General features: G+C 45.6%; 1 pseudogene; it reads left to right on the plus strand.

Moving 5' to 3' along the window:
* The first annotated feature begins 225 nt into the window (after positions 1–225).
* On the plus strand, positions 226–17,850 carry LOC133341948 (uncharacterized; annotated as a pseudogene).
* Positions 17,851–21,007: the final 3,157 nt, after the last annotated feature.

Below are 21,007 nucleotides of genomic sequence, written 5' to 3' on the forward strand. Positions count from 1 at the left end.
CATGGCTTCTGATGATGATGATGGAGTGACTTGGGTCTACAGCGGTCACGCCTAGAATCCCATGCCTGGGGAGGCACGGGCACCTGGGCAGGGAACCAGATGAGTCGGGCCTGGTCCCAGGGGCACTGGGCCTCAACTTGGTTTATGTTCAATTATTAAAACATAAACGAGAGGTCGTGACACGCTGCTCGCCTCTCCTGATGTTATTTAGGGAAATGAGGCCGCATGCCCCTGGGGCCAGGCTTGCCTCGCCTGGTTTCCCTACCCAGATTCCTGTACATCTGTGGGTAAGGGAATCTCGGCATCACCAGGATAAGCCAAAGTCACTGCTCATTAGCCATGATTCATCCACTTCTGGATGGTCAAACTTACATCTTTTACTGGCACATATACTCCATGCGTTCCTCTTGCCGTCTCTCAATGTTATTTGCGCATGGGTGGAAAAAACCCGATTTTTCCAGCGGCAGGCATCGGGTTTTTTCTTTAATACAATTAAACCCGATTTCGTGGAATTAAAACCTAGTTTAATGAATACGAAACTCTGATAGGCTTAGGCTGCTATCGTACTCGGGCACGGGGTAGTCGTAGAATGCGGCGGGCAGGTTGGTCGTGATGAACACGAGCTTCTCCTCCACAATCGTGGGCGCCAGTGAGTTCCTTCGCTTGGAATGAATGAAGCCCATCGTTGAGAAGTTGGCGAAGTGCGGTTCTGCAATTAGAACCAATTATACCGGATTTCTCCAAATCTCAGATGATCGGGTTTAATATAAATAGACAATTAGACCCGATTGTAAAAAAACCCGACTGTGCCACCCTTGTATTTGCAGCATGAAAGTCCAAGCCTGGCAGTAGACCACGCAGCTGTTTTCGAGCTTCGATTATGAGACTCCACATGTTTAAATTAAAACCATATAACAATTGAAAACGGTATTCCATCTCACATCTAAAACTCAATGATCCAGAAATTAAAAAAGACGTCTAGACCACAACAAACCATTCACCCCAGAGTGAGTGTGGCGATTTCTAACCTTAAGTCTGCATTTCAAAGCTCTGATTGTGGGTTTATAGTTGCCCACAAGATCTGAACTCAAATGTATTCATCTCCATATATATAAAGGCAAAGTTGTGAATATGCGTGTCTGTTCAAAATGTTTAGCGTACTTCTCGACATGCAACAAACTGGAAATTTGCCATGTGGGTACTTTCCAGACTGTACACCATTTAAAAAGTATTAAAATACACTTTTGCTTTTTTTTGGGGGGGGGGGGGGGTAGCTCAATAATGCATATATTTTTTGCACGGCAAGTGAGCTGTGACGTCAAATCTGTCATGTGACCCGCGCACGTGGAAGCGTAACGCATAGTAGTTTAGCGGTTAGCGCGCTGGGCTACTAACCCGGCGACCCGAGTTCGATTCCCGCTCACGGCCACCACCGGTGACGATTATTGAACCGGTCCTGGGCCTCCCCTAGGTCGACTCAGCCGCAACCAATTAACTCGTGTGGTGTGTGAACATCGCCACTGGGGAAGCCGCGGTAGTACAGTTAGGCATTCATAAAATCAACTGTCGTTGTCAGCCACCATTTCTCGAGCACTCGATGAAGGACTCTCAAAGTCATTGCCATCCCACCGTCCCATGACGCAACCATCCGGCTATCTCCTGCACGTGGGCTGACCTCACTGGACCCATCTGCTGTGGTGGGCATCCTGGGGGTGAATTCCATCCTTCGGCTGCCACTGTTGTCAAGACTATTGGCCCACCACCTCTTGCCACGATGCGCCTTTCCCAAGCCCAGTTACATTTCGTTACAGTCAATATGTGAGCGCTAATTTGCTTTCGTTCTCCAATCCATTTGTTCCTCTCACCGTGTTCTAATTTTACTTCCCAGCAGGAGTCTCTCTCCATGCTTCTTTGCTCACTTTTCAGCTTTTGTTCCATTTTCCCCCATCATACAATGGACGTGTTTATCAACGGACGCATTTATTAATGGTCATGTTTATCATCCATATACCGCAACAGGCAATGCCCACTTCCTGAAAACCTCTTTAGGCTCGTGGATATAATGCTTGTTAACAATACATAAACAGTAGGCACACAATTAAGAGGCCACATCTTTTTTGTGATTAACACATTTTAACTGTTATTCAAAAACCCATTGTTTGAAATATGTACATGGCACCTTAACCTATCCTCACATTAAATAACAGCACTTTTTTCACAGTGTTCTATACATGACCCATTCTCGCCCGCAATTGCTGTGCAATTAAAAAAGGGGGCATTGCATGTGCAGCCATTCCCGATATTGAAAACAGCACGCATGAGCCTAATTAGCTTGCACAGAGCATACCAAGCGCATGAAGAGCACTTAGCGCGAGACTGCTTCGTCTGTCATTGAACAACCGCGCTCTTTGCTCATTCACGTGCCGGTCTTTCCATTTTAAGGGTGCCTGCCGCGTGCGGGCCGTCATGCAGACACATTTTTGTTAAGTTTCACGACGAAGATTTTAGTTACCTTACAACCGACATTTTTTTGTTTTTGCACGATTTATCATCCGAAGACTAAAAAAAAAAAGCTAGAGGAAAACATTTGAATGTTTCGATTTGTTTAGAAAAACTAACACTAAACCTCAGTCCACAGCTATGCTTTTTTCAAGAGCCATTTGTCCAGTTTTGTATCCATACCTGAAGCAAAGATATCTACAAAGCAAGGCCAACCGGGACGAGAGAGGCGACGTTTATAGTGAAAATGCCAAAGCTCGCGGCTATGAGCTGGCAATTTGCCGAGGATTAAAAAGCAGACTAAATGTCAAACCTTTGAGTACGGCTTCTGTAACACCGGTCTGCCAAGAGTGTGGGGAACATCATGAGGCTGCTGCTACTGCTGGACAAGAAGATACTCGTGAGAGGGTGGTGTTGGATGGCAGCGCAGACACTCTGACACCAGTTGTAGAGAGGTTCCCACAGACGTACTCGGAGACAGAGGTAAGTTAAGGGCTTTCGCCAGGGTTTATCAAAGCAGTTACAATATTACACAGCAGGGTACACAACTCCCTGGGGCTAGGGCTCCTACTGAGTCCGGGTCCCTGCCGGCTAGCTCCGGTCTCTCTCTCTCGTGTCGGATCGTGGACTCTGCCGACTCCACCGAGCAGAGAGAGAAGCACCTCTACGGCTACCACCGGCTTCTCCCCAGACTCCCTACTCGATCCCTCTCTCTACCCCTGGTTCCCTCTTCACCCTGCTTACTCTACCCGTTCCCACAGTGACCCCGCTTACCCCTTAAGTACCCTAGGAGACGTGACGTCATCGCACTGAACGGCACACCTGACGTCACGTCCCCATTTTACTCCTCTACGTTAGCATGTGGGACGTGCGTGGCGTTCGCATTGCTGGGGAATCTGTTGTCGCTTCTGGTGCCATCCTGGGCATAGGACCTCCTGGCACAGCTGGCAACAACCACCACGATGATGAGACGCTGGGATGGGCACAGGCCGTGGGATCAGCCCGGATGGAGGATCGGGAGGCCTGAACTCAGAGGGTTGCCTCTGTGCCCGGAGGTGTCTCCACTTTTATGTAAGCTCGGCGTCACGCAAACTTGCTCTACATTGGGCTTATATAATGAATGCCATGTAAAGTTTCCTCTTCCGCGAACTTATGCAGAAGAGAAAGTTTTTGGAAAAAAATCCATGCATTTTTAATGGCTTATGTAACGCTTTGCAACGTGCGTTTGTTTTATGATATAATTAGCGGAACGGAAGGCAGCTTAATTAACAATGGCAATTTTTCACATTGCAAACAATTATTTGTGCCCTTTCTTGAAGTCTACACTTTTTTGGGCGATTAACCCTTTCGTCAATTTGGGGGAGTTTTTCAATATAGCGAGCCCCGAATCGAGACCCAGCTTTACACTACGGGACTGTTTGTAACGGATCGTCTTTTCGGGAGTGAGCATTGCTCCCCGTTACCAACGGACATACAGCGTGTGCAGCCATCCCAGATATTGTAAGGATTTGATAAACTATTTCGGGTCTTAATTGATTGTGTTCACGCTTACGGTGATTTTCAGACAGCATTAAATTTTCTTCTCCCCCCTCCTCTTTTCCGAACATAGATGGACTCGTTCATCTGGCCAACTGCCAAATCGCTGTCTGTGGTGCTGACGTTCGGAAAAACCGCAACTTTTTTCAAAATTTATTGCCGTGGATTTCACACTTGATGATGATTGCGAGTGTTGCAGTCGAAACGTCGTGAGAATTTTTATTGTTTGATATTTTAATTATTTTATTATTTCCCTTCTACGTGACTTTACTGAAAGAACCAAGAATATATGCAGTGAACGCATAGCGCTTTCAACCTCGTTTGGAGAGACTTAATAGCATATAAAAAAAAACACAGGCGGTTTTCTTTTTTCAATGGGACCCAGAGAAAAGAGAGATTATGATGTTGTCATTAACTATGGAGGTAAATATACGGAAGAGGGTATAGGTGGGGTTTGGGTGGTCGATGATAAATCAGATTAAATGGAAATTGATAATTGTTTTTTTACCCTTTTATCTTGCGCCAGATAAAAGGGTAAAAACAATTATCATATTTTGCTACTGGCAAAGGAGGTTCCAATGGTGTAAATGCTTACCCTGAGCTCTCATACTCTGATGGTGCTTTGTCTTTGAGTTGTGCGCCTTTTGGCGTCATCTGGTCCAACACCATGTGAGACTAGGCTCTAAGGAAAGCTGTCTCGGGTATGGACCAATCAATTTCAAGGACAGTGCATACATTATCAGAGTTGTGTTTTTTGTTTGCATTCCGACCGCAGGTATTTTGGTCAATGCAAACATGACTTCTTGTAAAAAAAGGTGTCAGTTTTGTTGAAAGATAAAAGGGTAAAAAAAACTATTATCATATTTTGCTACTGGCAAAGGAGGTTCCAATGGTGTAAATGGAAATTATGGACTTACCGAGACACAATGCCACCAGAGCTGCACGCATGCACACACACGCTTATATATATATATGCACACATTAAAGTACATATGAGAATAACTGTAGAATAGAACATTTTTCTATTCTACTTTTTTGCGCTTTAAAGTGCAGTTGCTTAATTGCTTCAGTCGTTTAATGCTATCTACAATAATAAAGCAAATCTGGATCTAAGGCATTAGAGAACTTTAAGCAGACCTGGAACACGGTAGGACAAACACCTCAGCCGTGGCAGATCACTGTTACAATTCAGTGGGCTCACATGACATTGACTTCTCCAAGACAGAGGTTCTCTGCAAGCCATCTGGCTATCATGAGAGATTCGTTCATGAGGCGATCCACATATACAAACACAGAGACAATTTCAACCGAGAAGATGGATTCTGGCTTAGCAATCATTGGAAGGACGTAATAAACCATTTCGGATCTTAACTGATTGTGTTCACGTTAACGGTGACTTTCAGACCGCGTTCCACTCACTGGCATGGTGCAGTGTGCAGAGTAATGTATGGTGTCGTAATTGTACAGTAAACATATAGCAGTATGATACACATTAGGGTGGGTAGAATAATACATAGTGTTATATTAAAATGGATAAGGCAGCAACTGCAGCAGCAGCAGCAAGTGCAACAGCAGCAAGTGCAGCAGCAGCAGCAAGTGCAGCAGCAGCAGCAACTGCAGCAGCAGCAGCAACTGCAGCAGCAGCAGAAACTGCAGCAGCAGCAGCAACTACTGCAGCAGCAGTAACTACAGCTCCCTTTGATGCTGTTAATCCTGCATAATGCACATGCATATGCAGTACTAATTACATTCCTGCATTTCCCATAAATATGCTAAATTCCTGTTGATATGCAAATTCCTTTGTCAATGCGCCCAGCTTATATATATGCTCCAAGCCCGTGTGCTGTTTCATTCAGACTCTGTCGCCTCGACGGACCTGGTTTTCACCTGAGGACGGCTGCTTGCGTTGTGGCCGAAACGTCGTGAGAATTGTTTTATTATGTTTTATTTTTATTATTTTATTACTTCCCTTCTACGTGACTTTACCGAAAGAACCAAGAAGATGAATCCCTGCAGTCACGAAAGCTTTAAATCGAATTTTAAGCAAGTGGTTGAAATTCCACATTTCTATGGTGGGGAGCAGCTTTTTTTCTTTCTAAATACAGAAACTGATTCGTCGTCCCGCAAAGTGGTGGCCAATTTTACGAATCCTGGGGAAATATTGATTGACGGTGATTGATGATGACAATGGTGATTGGTGGTAGCGGCGGGAGTGGCGCAAGTTAAATCTTTTATTTATGACCAGCTGAGAGTCCGTTTCGGGGCAGACTTGTGCGAAGAAAAGCAAATGCATGATGATAATGAATGATGATGGATAGTGAGGATGATGATGATGACAAAGATTAAACTGTGGGAAAGAATTACACCCACGGTTTTACATCTTAGGGTCAGCCGTGCAGTCCTCTACCATCTGAGCTGCATCACATTCAACGTTAACATTACACGTGTACAGGGCCAAACAAATATCTTCGCAAATCTTCATTCAATCCCGATCTTCAACCGCAAAACATTGCTGCCATATCCATGTCGACATCGGGGCAAATCGCCAAGGTCGTGTGTCTTGACTTTGTTGTATGTAGTAGCAACCGTGCTAATCGGACGTGCAGTGGAAGGACAACAAACTCAACACAAAAGGAAGTTGGAAAAAAATTAGTTTCAAATCTAAATGCATCACTCCAGGGGCTTCCTAATATCGGAAAGAAGAACGTTCCAGATGGCCGCAGACGCGCATCTGAAGGCGCGCGATGCGGTGACCGTCGTCTTTGTTCGATGGCCAGCCAAAATCCGCCGCTGCGAGGATGACTGGAATGTCGTGCGATTGTTTACGCCCTTTGACGAGATCAGCAAGGTATTGCGGTTCATTTGCGGCGAGCACTTTGCGGTGAATTTCTCGGACAAAGCTGGGACAAGCGGTGGAATGCCGGTGCTCACGATCGCCCACCTCCTCCTGGTGCCTCCGTCCCTCGGGGAGACGCGAGCGGCACAGTCGGCGGGCCTGCGTCGCGGGGGTCACTACCGGCCCCCCAACTGCGAGGCTCGACACGGCAACGGCCGTCGTGGTGCCCCCTGGGGCTCACGTGACCGCGTGCTGCTGCGACGCCTGCACGGCGTGCTGCAGCAGGTGGGACCGGGATAATAAATAAATAAATAAACAGCCCATCCCACCCCCTGCCGCTTGGAGCACCGAGCAGGTGGTGAGATGTTAACTAGCTCGCCTGGTATGCAGGAGGTCGTGGGTTCGATCCAGACCCTGGCGATGTGTGTATATTTGGAGTTTGCGTCTTGCTCTCCCCGTGGTCACACGGATTTTTCTCCGGGTCCTCTGTTTTTTCCCCTCCAAATTTTTGAAACATGCTATAAATTTGCACGTGATAAGTCACTTAATTTGTGGCCAGGTCGCTTTTAAAAAGGCGCTATATTTCTCAGTGGGCCTTAGCTGTTAAATGTAAAAAAAACTTTTCTCGTAATATGTCCGTTTCCACGATTTCAGATGCACATTTTAAATGCTTTTTTTTAAAGACCTGGGTAAACGTGTCGCGTAATCATAAAGTAGATAATGGCTTGTGTATGTCGTTCGATGGAGAAGAGTCTTTTGAGATTCAAATAAAATGCCCACAGTTGTTGACAAGTGAGAAATACTCATAAAATACCACGGTATCGTCCGGACTCAGACGAACACACTTATGTTTTTAATCCACGCTAGGATAGTGGTGGTGCATTGACTTATGTGTACACCGGACCTCTGACTTATTGCATAAACAAGCCATGCTTTAAACAAGCCATGCTTTCTACTTTAAAACAACGCCCTATTTGGACTGTGAGGTCACCTACTTATTAAATACGCCTATCCAGTGACTCTTGAGCAGTGTTGGTGGATTTCATAGAAAGATTAGGCATGTAAAGATACATTCATTCATCCATCCATTAAAAGCAATTGATGAGCTCATTATACAAGCATCGGACTGCGCTTGGAAGAATGGCTCGTCTACGATTTTTGTGAAAATTATCTACAAATTATGCCCTATCGTTGCATGAAACTTAAATGGAGTGAACAAACGAGAGAAAATGAGTAATAATACAGGCGAGATGATATAAATAATACGAAAAAACGGTGCTAGAATTGAATTGTGACCCCGAATCAAGTCCATTGAATCCCTGGGAGAGATAAAATGTAGTATTAGGCTAAGTAGACACATTCTAGTGTAAGCTCAGCCGAGTGTACCTCGGAGATCAGTGGCATTCGCGACGGTGGGGAGGTTGACAGTCCCTTTGCGGAAATGATCAAGAAACTGATCTTCACCATGAAGACATGCCAACATTTTCACAAGTGACCGAGGGCCTATAAAAAGTAATGTCACTCTTGATATACGGCATTCCTGCGGCGGTAATACTCGCACCAAATATGACCGATGGAAGAAGATTTCCCAGCGGTTACCATTTTTAGTGACGAGTGTATTGCGACCACGAATTGCGACACTGGGGAGGTGAGTCTCAACATCGATAGTGGATCTTCTTGGTTCTTTCGGTAAAGTCACGTAGAATGGAAAAAAATAAATAATAAAAATAAAACATAATAAAATAATTTTCACGACGTTTCGGCCACAACGCAAGCAGCCGTCCTCAGGTGAAGAACAGGTCTGTCAGAAAGACAGCGTCTGAATGAACACCACCAGGCTTGGCAGCGTATATATAAGCTGGGTTGGAGGGGGAAGAGCGCCTTGACAAAGGAATTTGCATATCAAGAGGAATTTAGCATATTTATGGGAAATGCAGGTATGTGATTAGTACTAGTTATGCCCGTGCATTATGCAGGATTAGCAGCATCAAAGGGAGGGGATATGGGAAATGCAGGTATGTGATTAGTTCTACTTATGCCCGTGCATTATGCAGGATTAGCAGCAAAGGGAGGGGATATGGGAAATGCAGGTATGTGATTAGTACTACTTATGCCCGTGCATTATGCAGGATTAGCAGCATCAAAGGGAGGGGATATGGGAAATGCAGGTATGTGATTATTACTACTTATGCCCGTGCATTATGCAGGATTAGCAGCGGAGTTGGAGCCATTAAGTGTCCGACTCTAAGCGGCAATGACGTGGGTGCTTGTATTGGCTAGTAGAGAGCAATTAGGTGTTTTTGATGGACTAACTAATTGTATCGTAGAATACTTGTAATATGCCGGTTTTCTATGGGCACTGAAGTTTCCTCGGAAGCGTTAATTACACAAAACAAGTATTTCTTACCTGCGACAGTCAGTCAAAGCGATTGAGTCTTGTTTGTCGAGACACAATTGAGTAAAGGGTCAATCTAAAATGGAAGGAAACGGGGACCGATGGAATATTCTGATGATGAGCCACGTATGAGCTCCGACCTTTGACTCGGGTAAAATAAAACATCCCACTGAAGATTTTTTCACCGTGGAAATACCAAAACTTTTCTTCTTCTCATTTCTCACATTTTTGTTACTTGGAGAGATTTGAAATGTTCGAAAAATGAATAAAATCACGGAACGTTTAAAAATGTTACGGTATCTTTTTGGGCAGGTTAAATTGCATTTTCCAGTGCAAGACAAAAAAAAACCCACCGTCTTCACATACGAAACCAGTGTGGGCCTTTTTTTTTTTCAAAAGCATTGATATTCAGCGAGGCTCTCCTAGCTAAACGGTGAAATCAGAGAAACCCACAGAGCGTTTTTCTCTTTATATACAAAAAACAACGTTTTTCATTTTCGCCATCCATGTCCCGATTGTGCCATCAGTATTCGACTCCGAATCGTGCCATTCCGTAACTCATTGAAGCCAGAGCCGCACATCAGAGTGGGTAACGACCCCAATGTGACAATCAGCCTTTGTGGCTGACATCCTTCAATGGTCCAAGTCGATACTTTTTGAATTCTTTTGGAGGTCCATTTAAAGAGCATTAGTCAAGGCAACAGCGTTGGACGACCTCGGTTGGGAGATTGGTTTCGGGTCTCCAAATATCTCATGCGTGCCACGTGCTCAGCGGGGGATACGCAAATGACATTACACAGAATTAAAGGCTTTGAAGGTCAGTCGTAAATTTTAAAACGTGGCCCAAGTCTAACACTTTAAGATGTAAAAAAAAATGTTTCGCGAGCACTTTGGGGATAACACAACTGTTAAACAGACACTGTCAATATAATGTGCTTAACAAATTATTAATGAAACATTTTTTATTTACAGAAAGTGCCGGGAAGGTGTGTTTTTTGGGGTCAAAGGAATAGGTCACATGCATCAAGGCAAAGTTGGTTCTTTTTGTTTGTGCTCTTCTAATGAAATGGAAACATTTTAAAAGGAGATTCCGTCATCACAGCCCCCACTCATCGAAAACCTCTCCAATTAGCCATGACACGTGTACGTATGTTGAACTTATTTTTGCACCGTACGTAGCCATCGGAGGTGCGATGGTAGAAGCCCATGAACAAATAATTTTATAACCTTTTTGTCAATCTGCTGCGAGATGAAGGCCTCCCAGGTTCCTGTTTTACGGGAGTTGTTTGACCACACCTCACCACGCTGGTCAGTGCAGGTTTGGTGGAGAAGTCAGGACCAGTTCAGTGGTCACTCCCCACTTGTGTTGGCCATGGCCAGGAATTCGACTTGAGTCACTGGGTTAAAAGTCCGGTGTGTCAAACACTGCGTGACTCTCAATTGACGCATACTTGGGCAACCCTTTTTAATTGGCCCAATTGTGTTAGGCAGATGTGTTTCTCACTTTGTCAAGGTCTTCTTGCGTCCAAATATTCATAACAAAAGGTTTACCAAGTCTCAAAACTTGTTTCCGAGGAGTGTTGTGCATTGGGATAATTGGACAATTTCCTTTTAAGCAGGATTTTACTTTGTCTGGGAGGAAACAAGAGCGTACATTGATCGTCTTTCACACGGTACGTAAAACACACACACAGAAGGAGTAACACTTTATAAATGCCACACAAAAGCATTCACAGGCATATTTGGGTACTGCCATATTCTCGCCACTTTACAGCCCAGTGGGGTTTGGGAGCGTGACAAGTTCCCAGTATCCACGAAGCCTGGTCTTAAAAAGCTCTGGATTTCAGACTTGTGCCACCTTGCTTGGCTATTCATGATTGTCTTCAAGGAAATTGTGAAGACCCCGATGTCATTGACATTGTGGGTTTTATTCAAAGTGGTGAACTCGGGAAGAGAATAATTCGTTTTGGTCTCCAGCAGCCGACTCCAATTCCTATCATCCTGTTTCCCACGTTGTTTCTTTTCAAGTCCCACAATTACATTATGAATATAAAGTCTCATCTCATTATCATGTGATGGTTCTACAACTATGCACAGCAGAACATATATGCAGCTTGTGTTGCCACATACATTCAAGGCTACCTACCGAGGAGTAAAACACAGGCAGATTAAAAAAACATTGGGTCAAACAGTGGGTAGGGTGGCTGAGAGGTTCAGAGCACTCAGCAAGCACCTGGGTTTGAATCCAGATTTCAGCCACCGCGATTAAACCAGATTCTCAAGTTTACAGGGTTGATGATCTCACCTGGATTATAAATATACGCACAAATAAACCCAGCATGTAAAAATTATATTTTTAGCAAAATTTGGATTACTCTTGTTGTGAATGTAATGTTTTGCTTTTGTGCAATTAATTCTCTTTGCATGGCATCTCAAAGGATGTGCCGCTAGCATTTGTAATAAAAACGCCGACTGAAACACTGCGATGACCCTAAGGAGTAGTTCTGTGCGTCATCTTTCAAGGTTATTTTCCAACACGGGATGATGTACTACGAGTTGTAAGAGCTGTGGATAGAAACTTCTCAGTCTTGTGGCATTATGTCACGAACGCAATTGGACCATAATTAAGTCCCCATCCTGCAATGAATGGGCAGGTGCCATCATGCTTTGAACGTAATTTCACGTTTCCACAGCCCGGTACAGCCATACAACATTGTGCAACCGCTTACAGGCTCATACGCAGTATAATAAAACAATGCAGATCAGTGTCGTACCGTGGTTCGCATGCATTTATGTTGAACTTCTTTCGCACCCGTACGTAGCCAACCGTGCTAATCGGGAGGTGCGGGGGAAGGACAACAAACTAAACACCCACAAAAAAAACAATTCTCGGGAAATGGAAGGGGCCCATTCTGGCCTTTGGGTCCCAGGTGTAGTTGCTGCTACGCACCAACGAACGATCACTCCCCGCCACTGACGCATAATTGCCTGGCCAACGGATCGTGCCGAGGGTATTACGCGGTCTTGTGTGACCAATCGCACAATTTACACCCAACACGTTTTTATTTTTTTAATTGCTGTTGATGATAATGGTGATTATTGCCGTTGTTGTTGTTGTTATGCTTAGGTTACCCCACGAGAGTTATTTTGGAGGTGTGGCTGCGCTTACGCCAGGGCAGGACATGATAATTAACGGCTTCCCCAGCAATCACTGGGGCCATGGTGTTGACGATGAGATTGCCAAAAGGTGAAGTTCCGATCCTTGACGTACACGTCTGCGTCTCGTCCGTACATCTTCACCGGTTCGTAACTATGCTTCGCGTGCTCGGTCCCTTGTGTGCTGTAGTTTTGGGCTCGCATAAAAGGGCGTGAGAGGACGAACATTTGCCGACATCACAAGGGCTTGAGGGCACACAACACTTCTCCTTAATTCCCATCGTTTTCCCAAAAGAGTCTTAACACCCTCTGTTGTGATTATGATTATGTTTGGCCAATTCCATTAAATGGGTTTAGTTTAAACACGTAGGCGTTTGCCATGTGGCTGGTGCCATGTGGGTGGTTTGGCATGTGGGATAACAGCAGAGTGCCGAGTAAAAATAAAGACTCGTGCATACCAGAGGATAACAATCAACGCTCCGGCAGAGATAAATTCAATCCATTGCTGCGTTTCTATATCCGAGCCACCCCATAGTCTAAGCCAATAGCGCCTGGATATTCCCTGACGGTCTCCGATCCAAGCACTTACCAGGATTACATCTGCTAAGTTTCCAAGCTCTGACAAGATGAAGCACATTCATTGCGATTTGGTCAAAGGCCAAATGCTAAAATACTCGCGCTCCACCTTGCATCAGCCGAAGAGTAGATCTAACCGAATTGTATTCATAGAGCGCAGCGGGCCTTCGCTCAACGTGCTTGAGCATAGCTCACAAAACGACGACAGAATGGAATTATGCATATTCTTAGGTTTTTTCGGTAAAGTAACGTAGGTAAAAAATTTAAATTAATAAAAGTAAAATAAAAATAAAATAAAAATCACGACGTTTCGGAGGCAACACAAGCTTCCATCTTCAGATGGAACCGTCACAGCACGATAGCTGTATCAAGTAAGAGAAATTCCAAGAAAACAGTCCTTGTATATATACTGGGTGAGGGTGGGAGGAGCCAAGGTAGGCCCTGTGTTGCCTCCGAAACGTCGTGATTTTTATTTATTTTTTATTTTACTTTTATTAATTTTAATTTTTTACCTACGTGACTTTACCGAAAAAACCTAAGAATATGAATCCTTGCAGTCACGAAAGCTTCAAATCTGGAATTATGCAGTAAAGTCACGTAGGTAAAAAATTCCAATAAATTAAAGCACGACGTTTCGGGCCCAACACAAGCGTCCTTCTTCATGCAGGGACAACTTAGCGAAAGCAGACTGCTCGGGGTACGCAACGCTACATCCCAGCCCCCCCCCCCCCACATTCACCATGCCCCCCTTCCCCCATCCCCCCGCGACTATATAATTACTCGTCACAGCCACATGAGACACACTTAAGCGGTGTGCTCTCGCTAAATTGTCCCCACCTGAAGTGTTGCGCCGAAACGTTGTGATTTAATTTATAAAAATTTTTACCCACGTGACTTTACCGAAAAAACAAACAGTATGAATCCTTGCAGTCACGAAAACTTCAAATCTCGAATGTAATTATGCAGTTGACAGGTGCATGCTAACCGCGGCGCGCTGCGCTACGAGTGACGATTATCCGAACCGGTCCTGGGCCTTCCCTAGGTCGACTCGGCCTCAAATTAGTACCTGGAGCGGTGCGTAAAAACATCGTCACTAGGGAGACAAAGGCGGACCGGGCGTGGTGCCGGCCACCCATCCCCTCGTGTGTCGTCCTGGCCGTCATAGGGTGCTCGCTAACAGCACTTGCCCCAACAGTCTGTTCATGCTATACGGGGGATCTTTGTTTTTGAGGAATGAGTGGCAGCTATCGTGGGGCACTTTGAGAACACGAAAGGGAAGTAGTGAAAAGATGTGGGGAGGGAAGAGAATGATAACCAAATAATTATAGATTAATTATCTAAAGTGCTTGTTGTATTGTTAATGCACAAAGGCCCCTTTCTTCTTGCGAGGCACATTCGTCACCACTGCACCAACAATGCTGGCCCATGTCAGGTACCAGAGGCGGAGAATTATTTAAATCAGCTGCGTCTTCCTTTAAATAATATGAGATTAATTCCTCGATTTGAGGGATTTCATTGTTTTGTTTAAATCGTCACCACTGCACCACCAAACAGTTGTCCATCGTTTATGATCCGACAGTTCGCTTTTGCCTCTTTGAACGTCTCCAGTGATTTCATCTGGTGCGGAAGCTTTATCTTACGGCGCAGGGCAAAGCTCACGTCTCCTTTCGAATGCACCACAGGAGTTAAAATATGTGGATTCACACGGACAAATGTGTCATGGAGCCCTTCTCGCCCTGTGAGCAACTCATTCGGCGAGTCGAACATCTGTCGTCCAAACATGAATTCAACCCGTTCGCGAATGCGCGTTGGACGTTGAACGTGAACGCGTCCCTGTCGAAAACAAGATCACACGGAATGAATGCAACTCTACCCCGTCGCCTCCGATCAGCCACGGTTGGCTACGTCCGGTGCGGCGAAGTTCGACGTACAACGGCGCACTACTTATTGTTGTCGAGAGCAAAAGGCACGCAACAGCAACCACAAACAAACCCAGCAGCGGCATCGCTGCAGGACACGGAGCGCTTGCACGCGCATCTATCGCCCGTCCGCTTCGGCGGGACGCGACAGCAGCACGCGCGCGCGCTCCGTCGACAGCGCGCGGAGGACGAGAACCGGGCTCGGTGAGGAGGTCGTTCATCAACAGCGCCTCTCGTCAAAGACAAAGATCGCTCACCACCCCTCCCCCCAACCCAGCACTCCTACCCCTCCCCCGCATTCCTCCCTCCCTCCCTCGCTCCCTCCCACCCCTCCCTCCCTCCCTCCCACCCCTCCCTCCTACCCCCTCCTACCCCCTCCCTCCCACCCTTCCCACTCTTCCCTCCACTCCCTCCCACCCTTCCTACTCCTCCCTCCCACCTTCTCCCCCCCTTCCCTTCCACCCCTACCCCCACCCCTCTCACCCCTCCCTCCCCGCCACACGTAGCCTGAACTGACTGTTGGGGCAAGTGCTCTCTCTCTCTCTCGCCTTGACAACGACTCGGAGCCACGCGTTGGAGCACTCGCCACGTTGTGCACTGATGCACGCACCGTCAGCATTTCCTGCACAAGGGGCCGTCCATAAATGACGTCACGCGATTTTGGACGATTTTTGACCCCCTCCCTCCCTCGTCACACTGCGTCACAAAAAGTCAGAACCCCTCGAATATGACGTCACAAAGCTCTGCCCCCCCCCAAAATAAAACATGCTTCAAATCACCTTAAACTATTGTCATTGTAGTGCGTATTTAATGTGGCGCTGCACTCTGATGTTGTAGGAGGAAACATTTATTAAAACGTATATTTAATTAAGTAGAACGAGTTGTCTATATTTATTTAAAGTTGCGCATTTTGATGTGACGTCACATTTCTCACCCCCCCCTCGTCACGCATCGTCACAAATGTCTGACTTCGCCCCCCTAGGTGCGTGACGTCATTTATGGACGACCCCTAATTCTTGTTCCACGTTTCCCGTGTGCTCTTGCTACACGTGTTTGGCTTTTATTTTTTTGTTGGAACAATGGGGTTCGTTCTCGTAATTTACAGATCGGACTAATTCTTCCAGACGTTCTCTCTTCACCCTCAGTCGTTCTCTCATTACCTAGCCACATCAATCCCTTCGTAATGAAGGAGTGGATGGCTTCGTTTGACGTCACAGGAGTTGTGTTGCCCGCCCCCCCTCCCCCGAGCTATGACGATGAATTAGACGACGTCGGCAACATTGAATGACGTCGCTGAGCGATAAACAATCGTGAACAATTTCGATGCATTTTTTTTTAAATAAAAAAATGGCATTTAATTAGCGAGGAGAGCCTCATGAAACTTTTTTAATGAGTGTTGTTGTTTTGCATGCGAGAGTATCCTGAGACGACTAGAGATTGTGATAATTAACGGAGTAATTGGCTGAAAGCAATTGTTATTCTCACAATACATTAATTTAATTAAGCATGTAACAACCGAGTGTTTACTATTTACGCAATTACATTCCAGAACTCTATAACTGACAATGAAACGGTAAAATTCCAGACGATGAAGTACAAATGGAATTGGAACTCCGAATCGTGAGACTGTAATTCAAATAATTCCAGGCGCTACGAATAATCACTCGCCTCGGAGAAAACTCACAAAAACAAAGATCCCCCATGTAGCCTCAACAAACTGTTGGGGCAAGTGCTGTTAGCGAGTAGCACCTATAAATGCCGGCACGGCACACGAAGGGATGGGTGGCCAGAAACACGCCCGGCCGCCTTTGTCTCCCCACTGGCGATGTTTACACACCGCAACCAGCTACTCATTTGCGGCCGAGTCGACTTAGGGGAGTCCCAGGTCCGGTTCAGATAATCGGCCACTGGTGTTGGCCGTGAGCAGGAATTGAACTCGGGTCGCCGGGTTCGTAGCGCAGCGCAGCGCTAACCGCTGCGCCACCACTCCCCACGGAGAACCCACGCACAGAAGGAGATCGCGATCACACGCAAAGTTCCGCATGGACAGATTCTTGATCTCACTTGCTGTGCCGTGCTGATTTCTCCTCCACAGTGGGATTTAGAGAGATTCACAAATCTAAATTAATCGATAAGGGGTCGTCCATAAACGACGTCACGCGATTTTGGACGATTTTTGACCCCCCCCCCCTTAGTCACACGGCGTCACAAAAAGTCAGACCCCCCCTCAAATATGACGTCACAAAGCTTTGCCCCCCCCCCAAAAATATATAAAACATGCTTCAAATCGCTTTAAACTATTGTTATTGTAGTGCGTATTTAATGTGGCGCTGCACTCTGATGTTTGAGAAAACATTTATTAAAAGTCTATTTAATTAAGTATAACGTGTTGTCTATATTTATTTAAAGTTGCGCATTTTGATGTGACGTCACGTTTCTCACCCCCCCCCCCCACCATCGTTACAAATGTCTGCCCCCCCCCCCCCCCGCCTAGGTGCGTGACGTCATTTATGGACGGCCCCTAAACCCTTCCTCCACAAGGCACTTGAACACAGCCGTGTACCACCACGGCGACTGCTTCGATCTTTTCCGATTCTCCAACTCTGGGTTTTCACCACCTGGAAATTCAGTCTCGGCCTGCACGCAAAACACTGGCCCCGAGAACAGGAGTGGCCGAACAGACTCACGTATGACCGCCCCTCCCCCCTGACCCTCCTGACTAAACACTGCGCATGGCTCGGTAATCCTTTGCTGGCAAACTAAACACCCGTGATGTCACGCCGATGCACTTATCCAGCTTTCCCGAGCGATTCAGGGGAACAGAACCTGCAGACGACGGCTTGGATCGTGCGTGGTATCGAGTCCGGTCCAAGAAGCGCTTGGAGCTCTACACCTGCATCGCGGTGGACTCCGGGCCCCCCCAAGAGCCCTGACCCCCCCCCCTCGTCCCCTCATCCCTGCCCATCCCAGCTCCCCTGCCCACAATCAAACACCATCTCACTGGGACAAATACAGCCAAAACGCTTGGAAGGGGGGGGGGGTTGCCCCCGTCTCGTCGAATCGCCAATGGCAATCGTGATCACCGAGGATGGACTCTCATCTCGTCACCTTCAGCTGTGGCCCATCGTAAATTTACCAAAAACATCGCTTCACCAGCTCTCGCCTTCCTAACCCCTCAACTCCCAGACACGATGTCCGCATCATCGCGAGGAGCAGGAACAATGCGGCCGTGTAGGGGGGGGGGGTGCCATTGTTAGGACCGTACATATTTCAGATTTGTGGCAAAGTTTTTGACTCTTGAAGAGCCACTTATTTTCCAGGATGCGTGACTCTGAAGTCAATAAAAATTAACCCGTAAAAACAAAGTTTTTCACTATAAATCCTTTATATGCGTGGCGGCTAGAGTCCTCTCGTCCTCTGGCTTGAGATGGCTGCCACCTATGGGTCAGATGATTGCCTGCCACCATTAAGCAATTGATAATTAAATATAATTTTTTTTTCCTAAAAAGTGTAAAGTTATGGAAATTTTTTTCCACGAAAATAAATTGTCACGCACAACGAGTCTGTGTGCAAAATGTCAGCTCGATTGGATCACTGGAAGTGGGTTAAAAAACGACCGAAAGATTTGCACGGTCGTAAGCGTGCAAGCAAGCAAGTGAACTTAATATAAAGGATTTAAAAATAAAAACGACGTTCACGCACCAAAGTGTTCGACTTTAAAAGGTGGCATCCTTAAATTATGGAGGTGTTGGGGATCAAATGTAACACTCAATATCTCGTGATCAACAATAAAGACTTCCATTCTATCTGTACACCGAGGGATTCAGCCAGTTAACAGCTTCGTTTCTGCAGTAGAAACACGTTGTTTTAAGTTTGATTATCTGGGAGCTTTTTGCCACACGTATTCTTGCCATTCAACAAGTCACATAACCGTAATAATTGTTACCTTTTGTACTCAAAGTTTGAACAAAATGTTGAGTACGGTCGCTGCGTCAGTTGTGCTTCTGCGGCCGTCTGGATTCCTCTACCTTCCGATAATAGGAAGCCGCTTGAAAACTAATTTATTCATAACAGGTTTTTGCGTTTAGTTTGTTGTCTTTCCCCCACACATCCGATAAGCACGGTTGGTGAAGTACGGTGCTAAAGAACTTCAACATACATACATACGAACACAATATTCGGGCCCTGATCGACATTGAACATCTGATCATAGTTATATTATTTTATTGTGTTTTATTTTTATTATTTTATTACTTCCTTTCTACGTGACTTTACCGAAAGAACCAAGAAAATGAATCCCTGCAGTCACGAAAGCTTTAAATCGAAATTTGATCATAGATTCAGCAGAAATAAAACACAACATCTTTGTCCATACGAGGTTTTTGGGTTAAACCCGCCACCACCCGGCACAGACAATTAATAAGGTTTGAAACGTAAACACACCATGCCAATTCGTTACTAGTACAGCACACCGGTCTGTTGGAGAGTAAACCCACAACATTTCTAATTCGAGGACCACGTTTCGCCAATAATTACAACTAGCATCAGGCGACAAATGAAAGCCTATGTGTTAAACTGACAATATCTTTGACCGAAGTATTTCAACAATGTTGGACCGAATAGAATAGTGCTATTAATAATCTGTAACTTTACTCCGAGCTAGTAAATGATGTACAAATATAAAAAAAAAATTCCATCTATACTCACAGGTTCAGCAGCGGAGATCAAACGTTTGAGAGAATGCGTTGATCGAACTCGAGTACACGAGTGAAGATAATTCACATGAAGCATGCTATGCAGCTCAACAAACCACCGCGTACATCACAATAAATGATATTCTTACGTCGTGTTTAACAACAAAGTCTTTGGGCGCAACATTGTTGATCCCCGGGATACACATAAACTGAACAATCAGGAATAGATTCAACAGGGGAAATATAATAAAACCTGCTTGTTTGGCTCAACCATAAATTAGCGCACCTCAGCAAACTCGTTGTAAATGTACCCCCTCCACCCCCCAAATTGATCGCCAAACGTGGTAGAACAACGAGTTGTTTGTGGCGTGGCACGTGGCTTTGCCAGGGCTCTTCGTGCATTGTGTACGCATAGCAGCTTGGGGCTGGACGATATTGGCCGCGTTCGAGACCAGGAAAGCCAATCTGGCTGTGGCACTTGTGGTTATCATCTGCTCGCGCACACCCTAGGGGCCTTGAGGCTGTAAGGCGCTTGCTAAAACAATTGCATATACGGAATTAGCATGCAATCCCACTGCCGAGGGTAAATTAAAGCTTGGAGCCAATTAGGAATCATTTGCATCACGGTGTGATTGTGTGTGTGTGTACGTATTGTTTCCAGAGGGGTCCGCTTGCGTAAAGTGAACAGCGGTGAAATCTAGATTTGAAGCTTTCGTGACTGCAATAATTCATATTCTTAGGTTTTTTCGGTAAAGTCACGTAGGTAAAAAAAATTAAAAATAATAAAAGTAAAATAAACAGCGGTGGTTTATCATTCACAACAGTGCAACGCGATGGTGGAAATTCCACATTTCTAGGGCCAGTGGTGGTCGGGCACAAACTGCTGTTGAGTTCCAACAAAGTGCTGCGTTATTTGTTTTACTCCGGGGAGGTATGTGAATGGTTGTTACTGGTACAATCGTGACGATTTCCGAATGGGATCGTGAGGTTATACATCCAAAAAAGAAATAGTGCAGCATCTTGCAGGCGAGGTTGACGCACGGGCGACTCGGCCATTCGCATGCAGGATATCACGTACGCCGAGCTGCAGGGCAATTGAGGTGTCTGTCAGGGCCAGTACAGCAAGCAGGTTGTTGACAGACAGTAATGTGTGTGTGGTGTTTAGGGAACGGTTGCTTATCGATGAATGCGCTGTAATTTCCTTCAACGGAACTTCTGAAAACAGGATTTGTCTAAACATGTCAATCAGGACCCTCTTTAATAATAATCCTTTAAACTGAAGAGATGTCAGTAATTAGCTTTTATTATAATTTTTTACAGGCATTCGCGTATGACGCATTTCATCATGGCAACATTAATAATTCAACATTCCAAGCGCTCTCCCATGAGACACGGT

The sequence above is a fragment of the Lethenteron reissneri genome, chromosome 13 (assembly GCF_015708825.2).
Source record: "Lethenteron reissneri isolate LAM-NWPU_2019-01 chromosome 13, ASM1570882v1, whole genome shotgun sequence".
Classification (NCBI taxonomy): Eukaryota; Metazoa; Chordata; class Hyperoartia; order Petromyzontiformes; family Petromyzontidae; genus Lethenteron; species Lethenteron reissneri.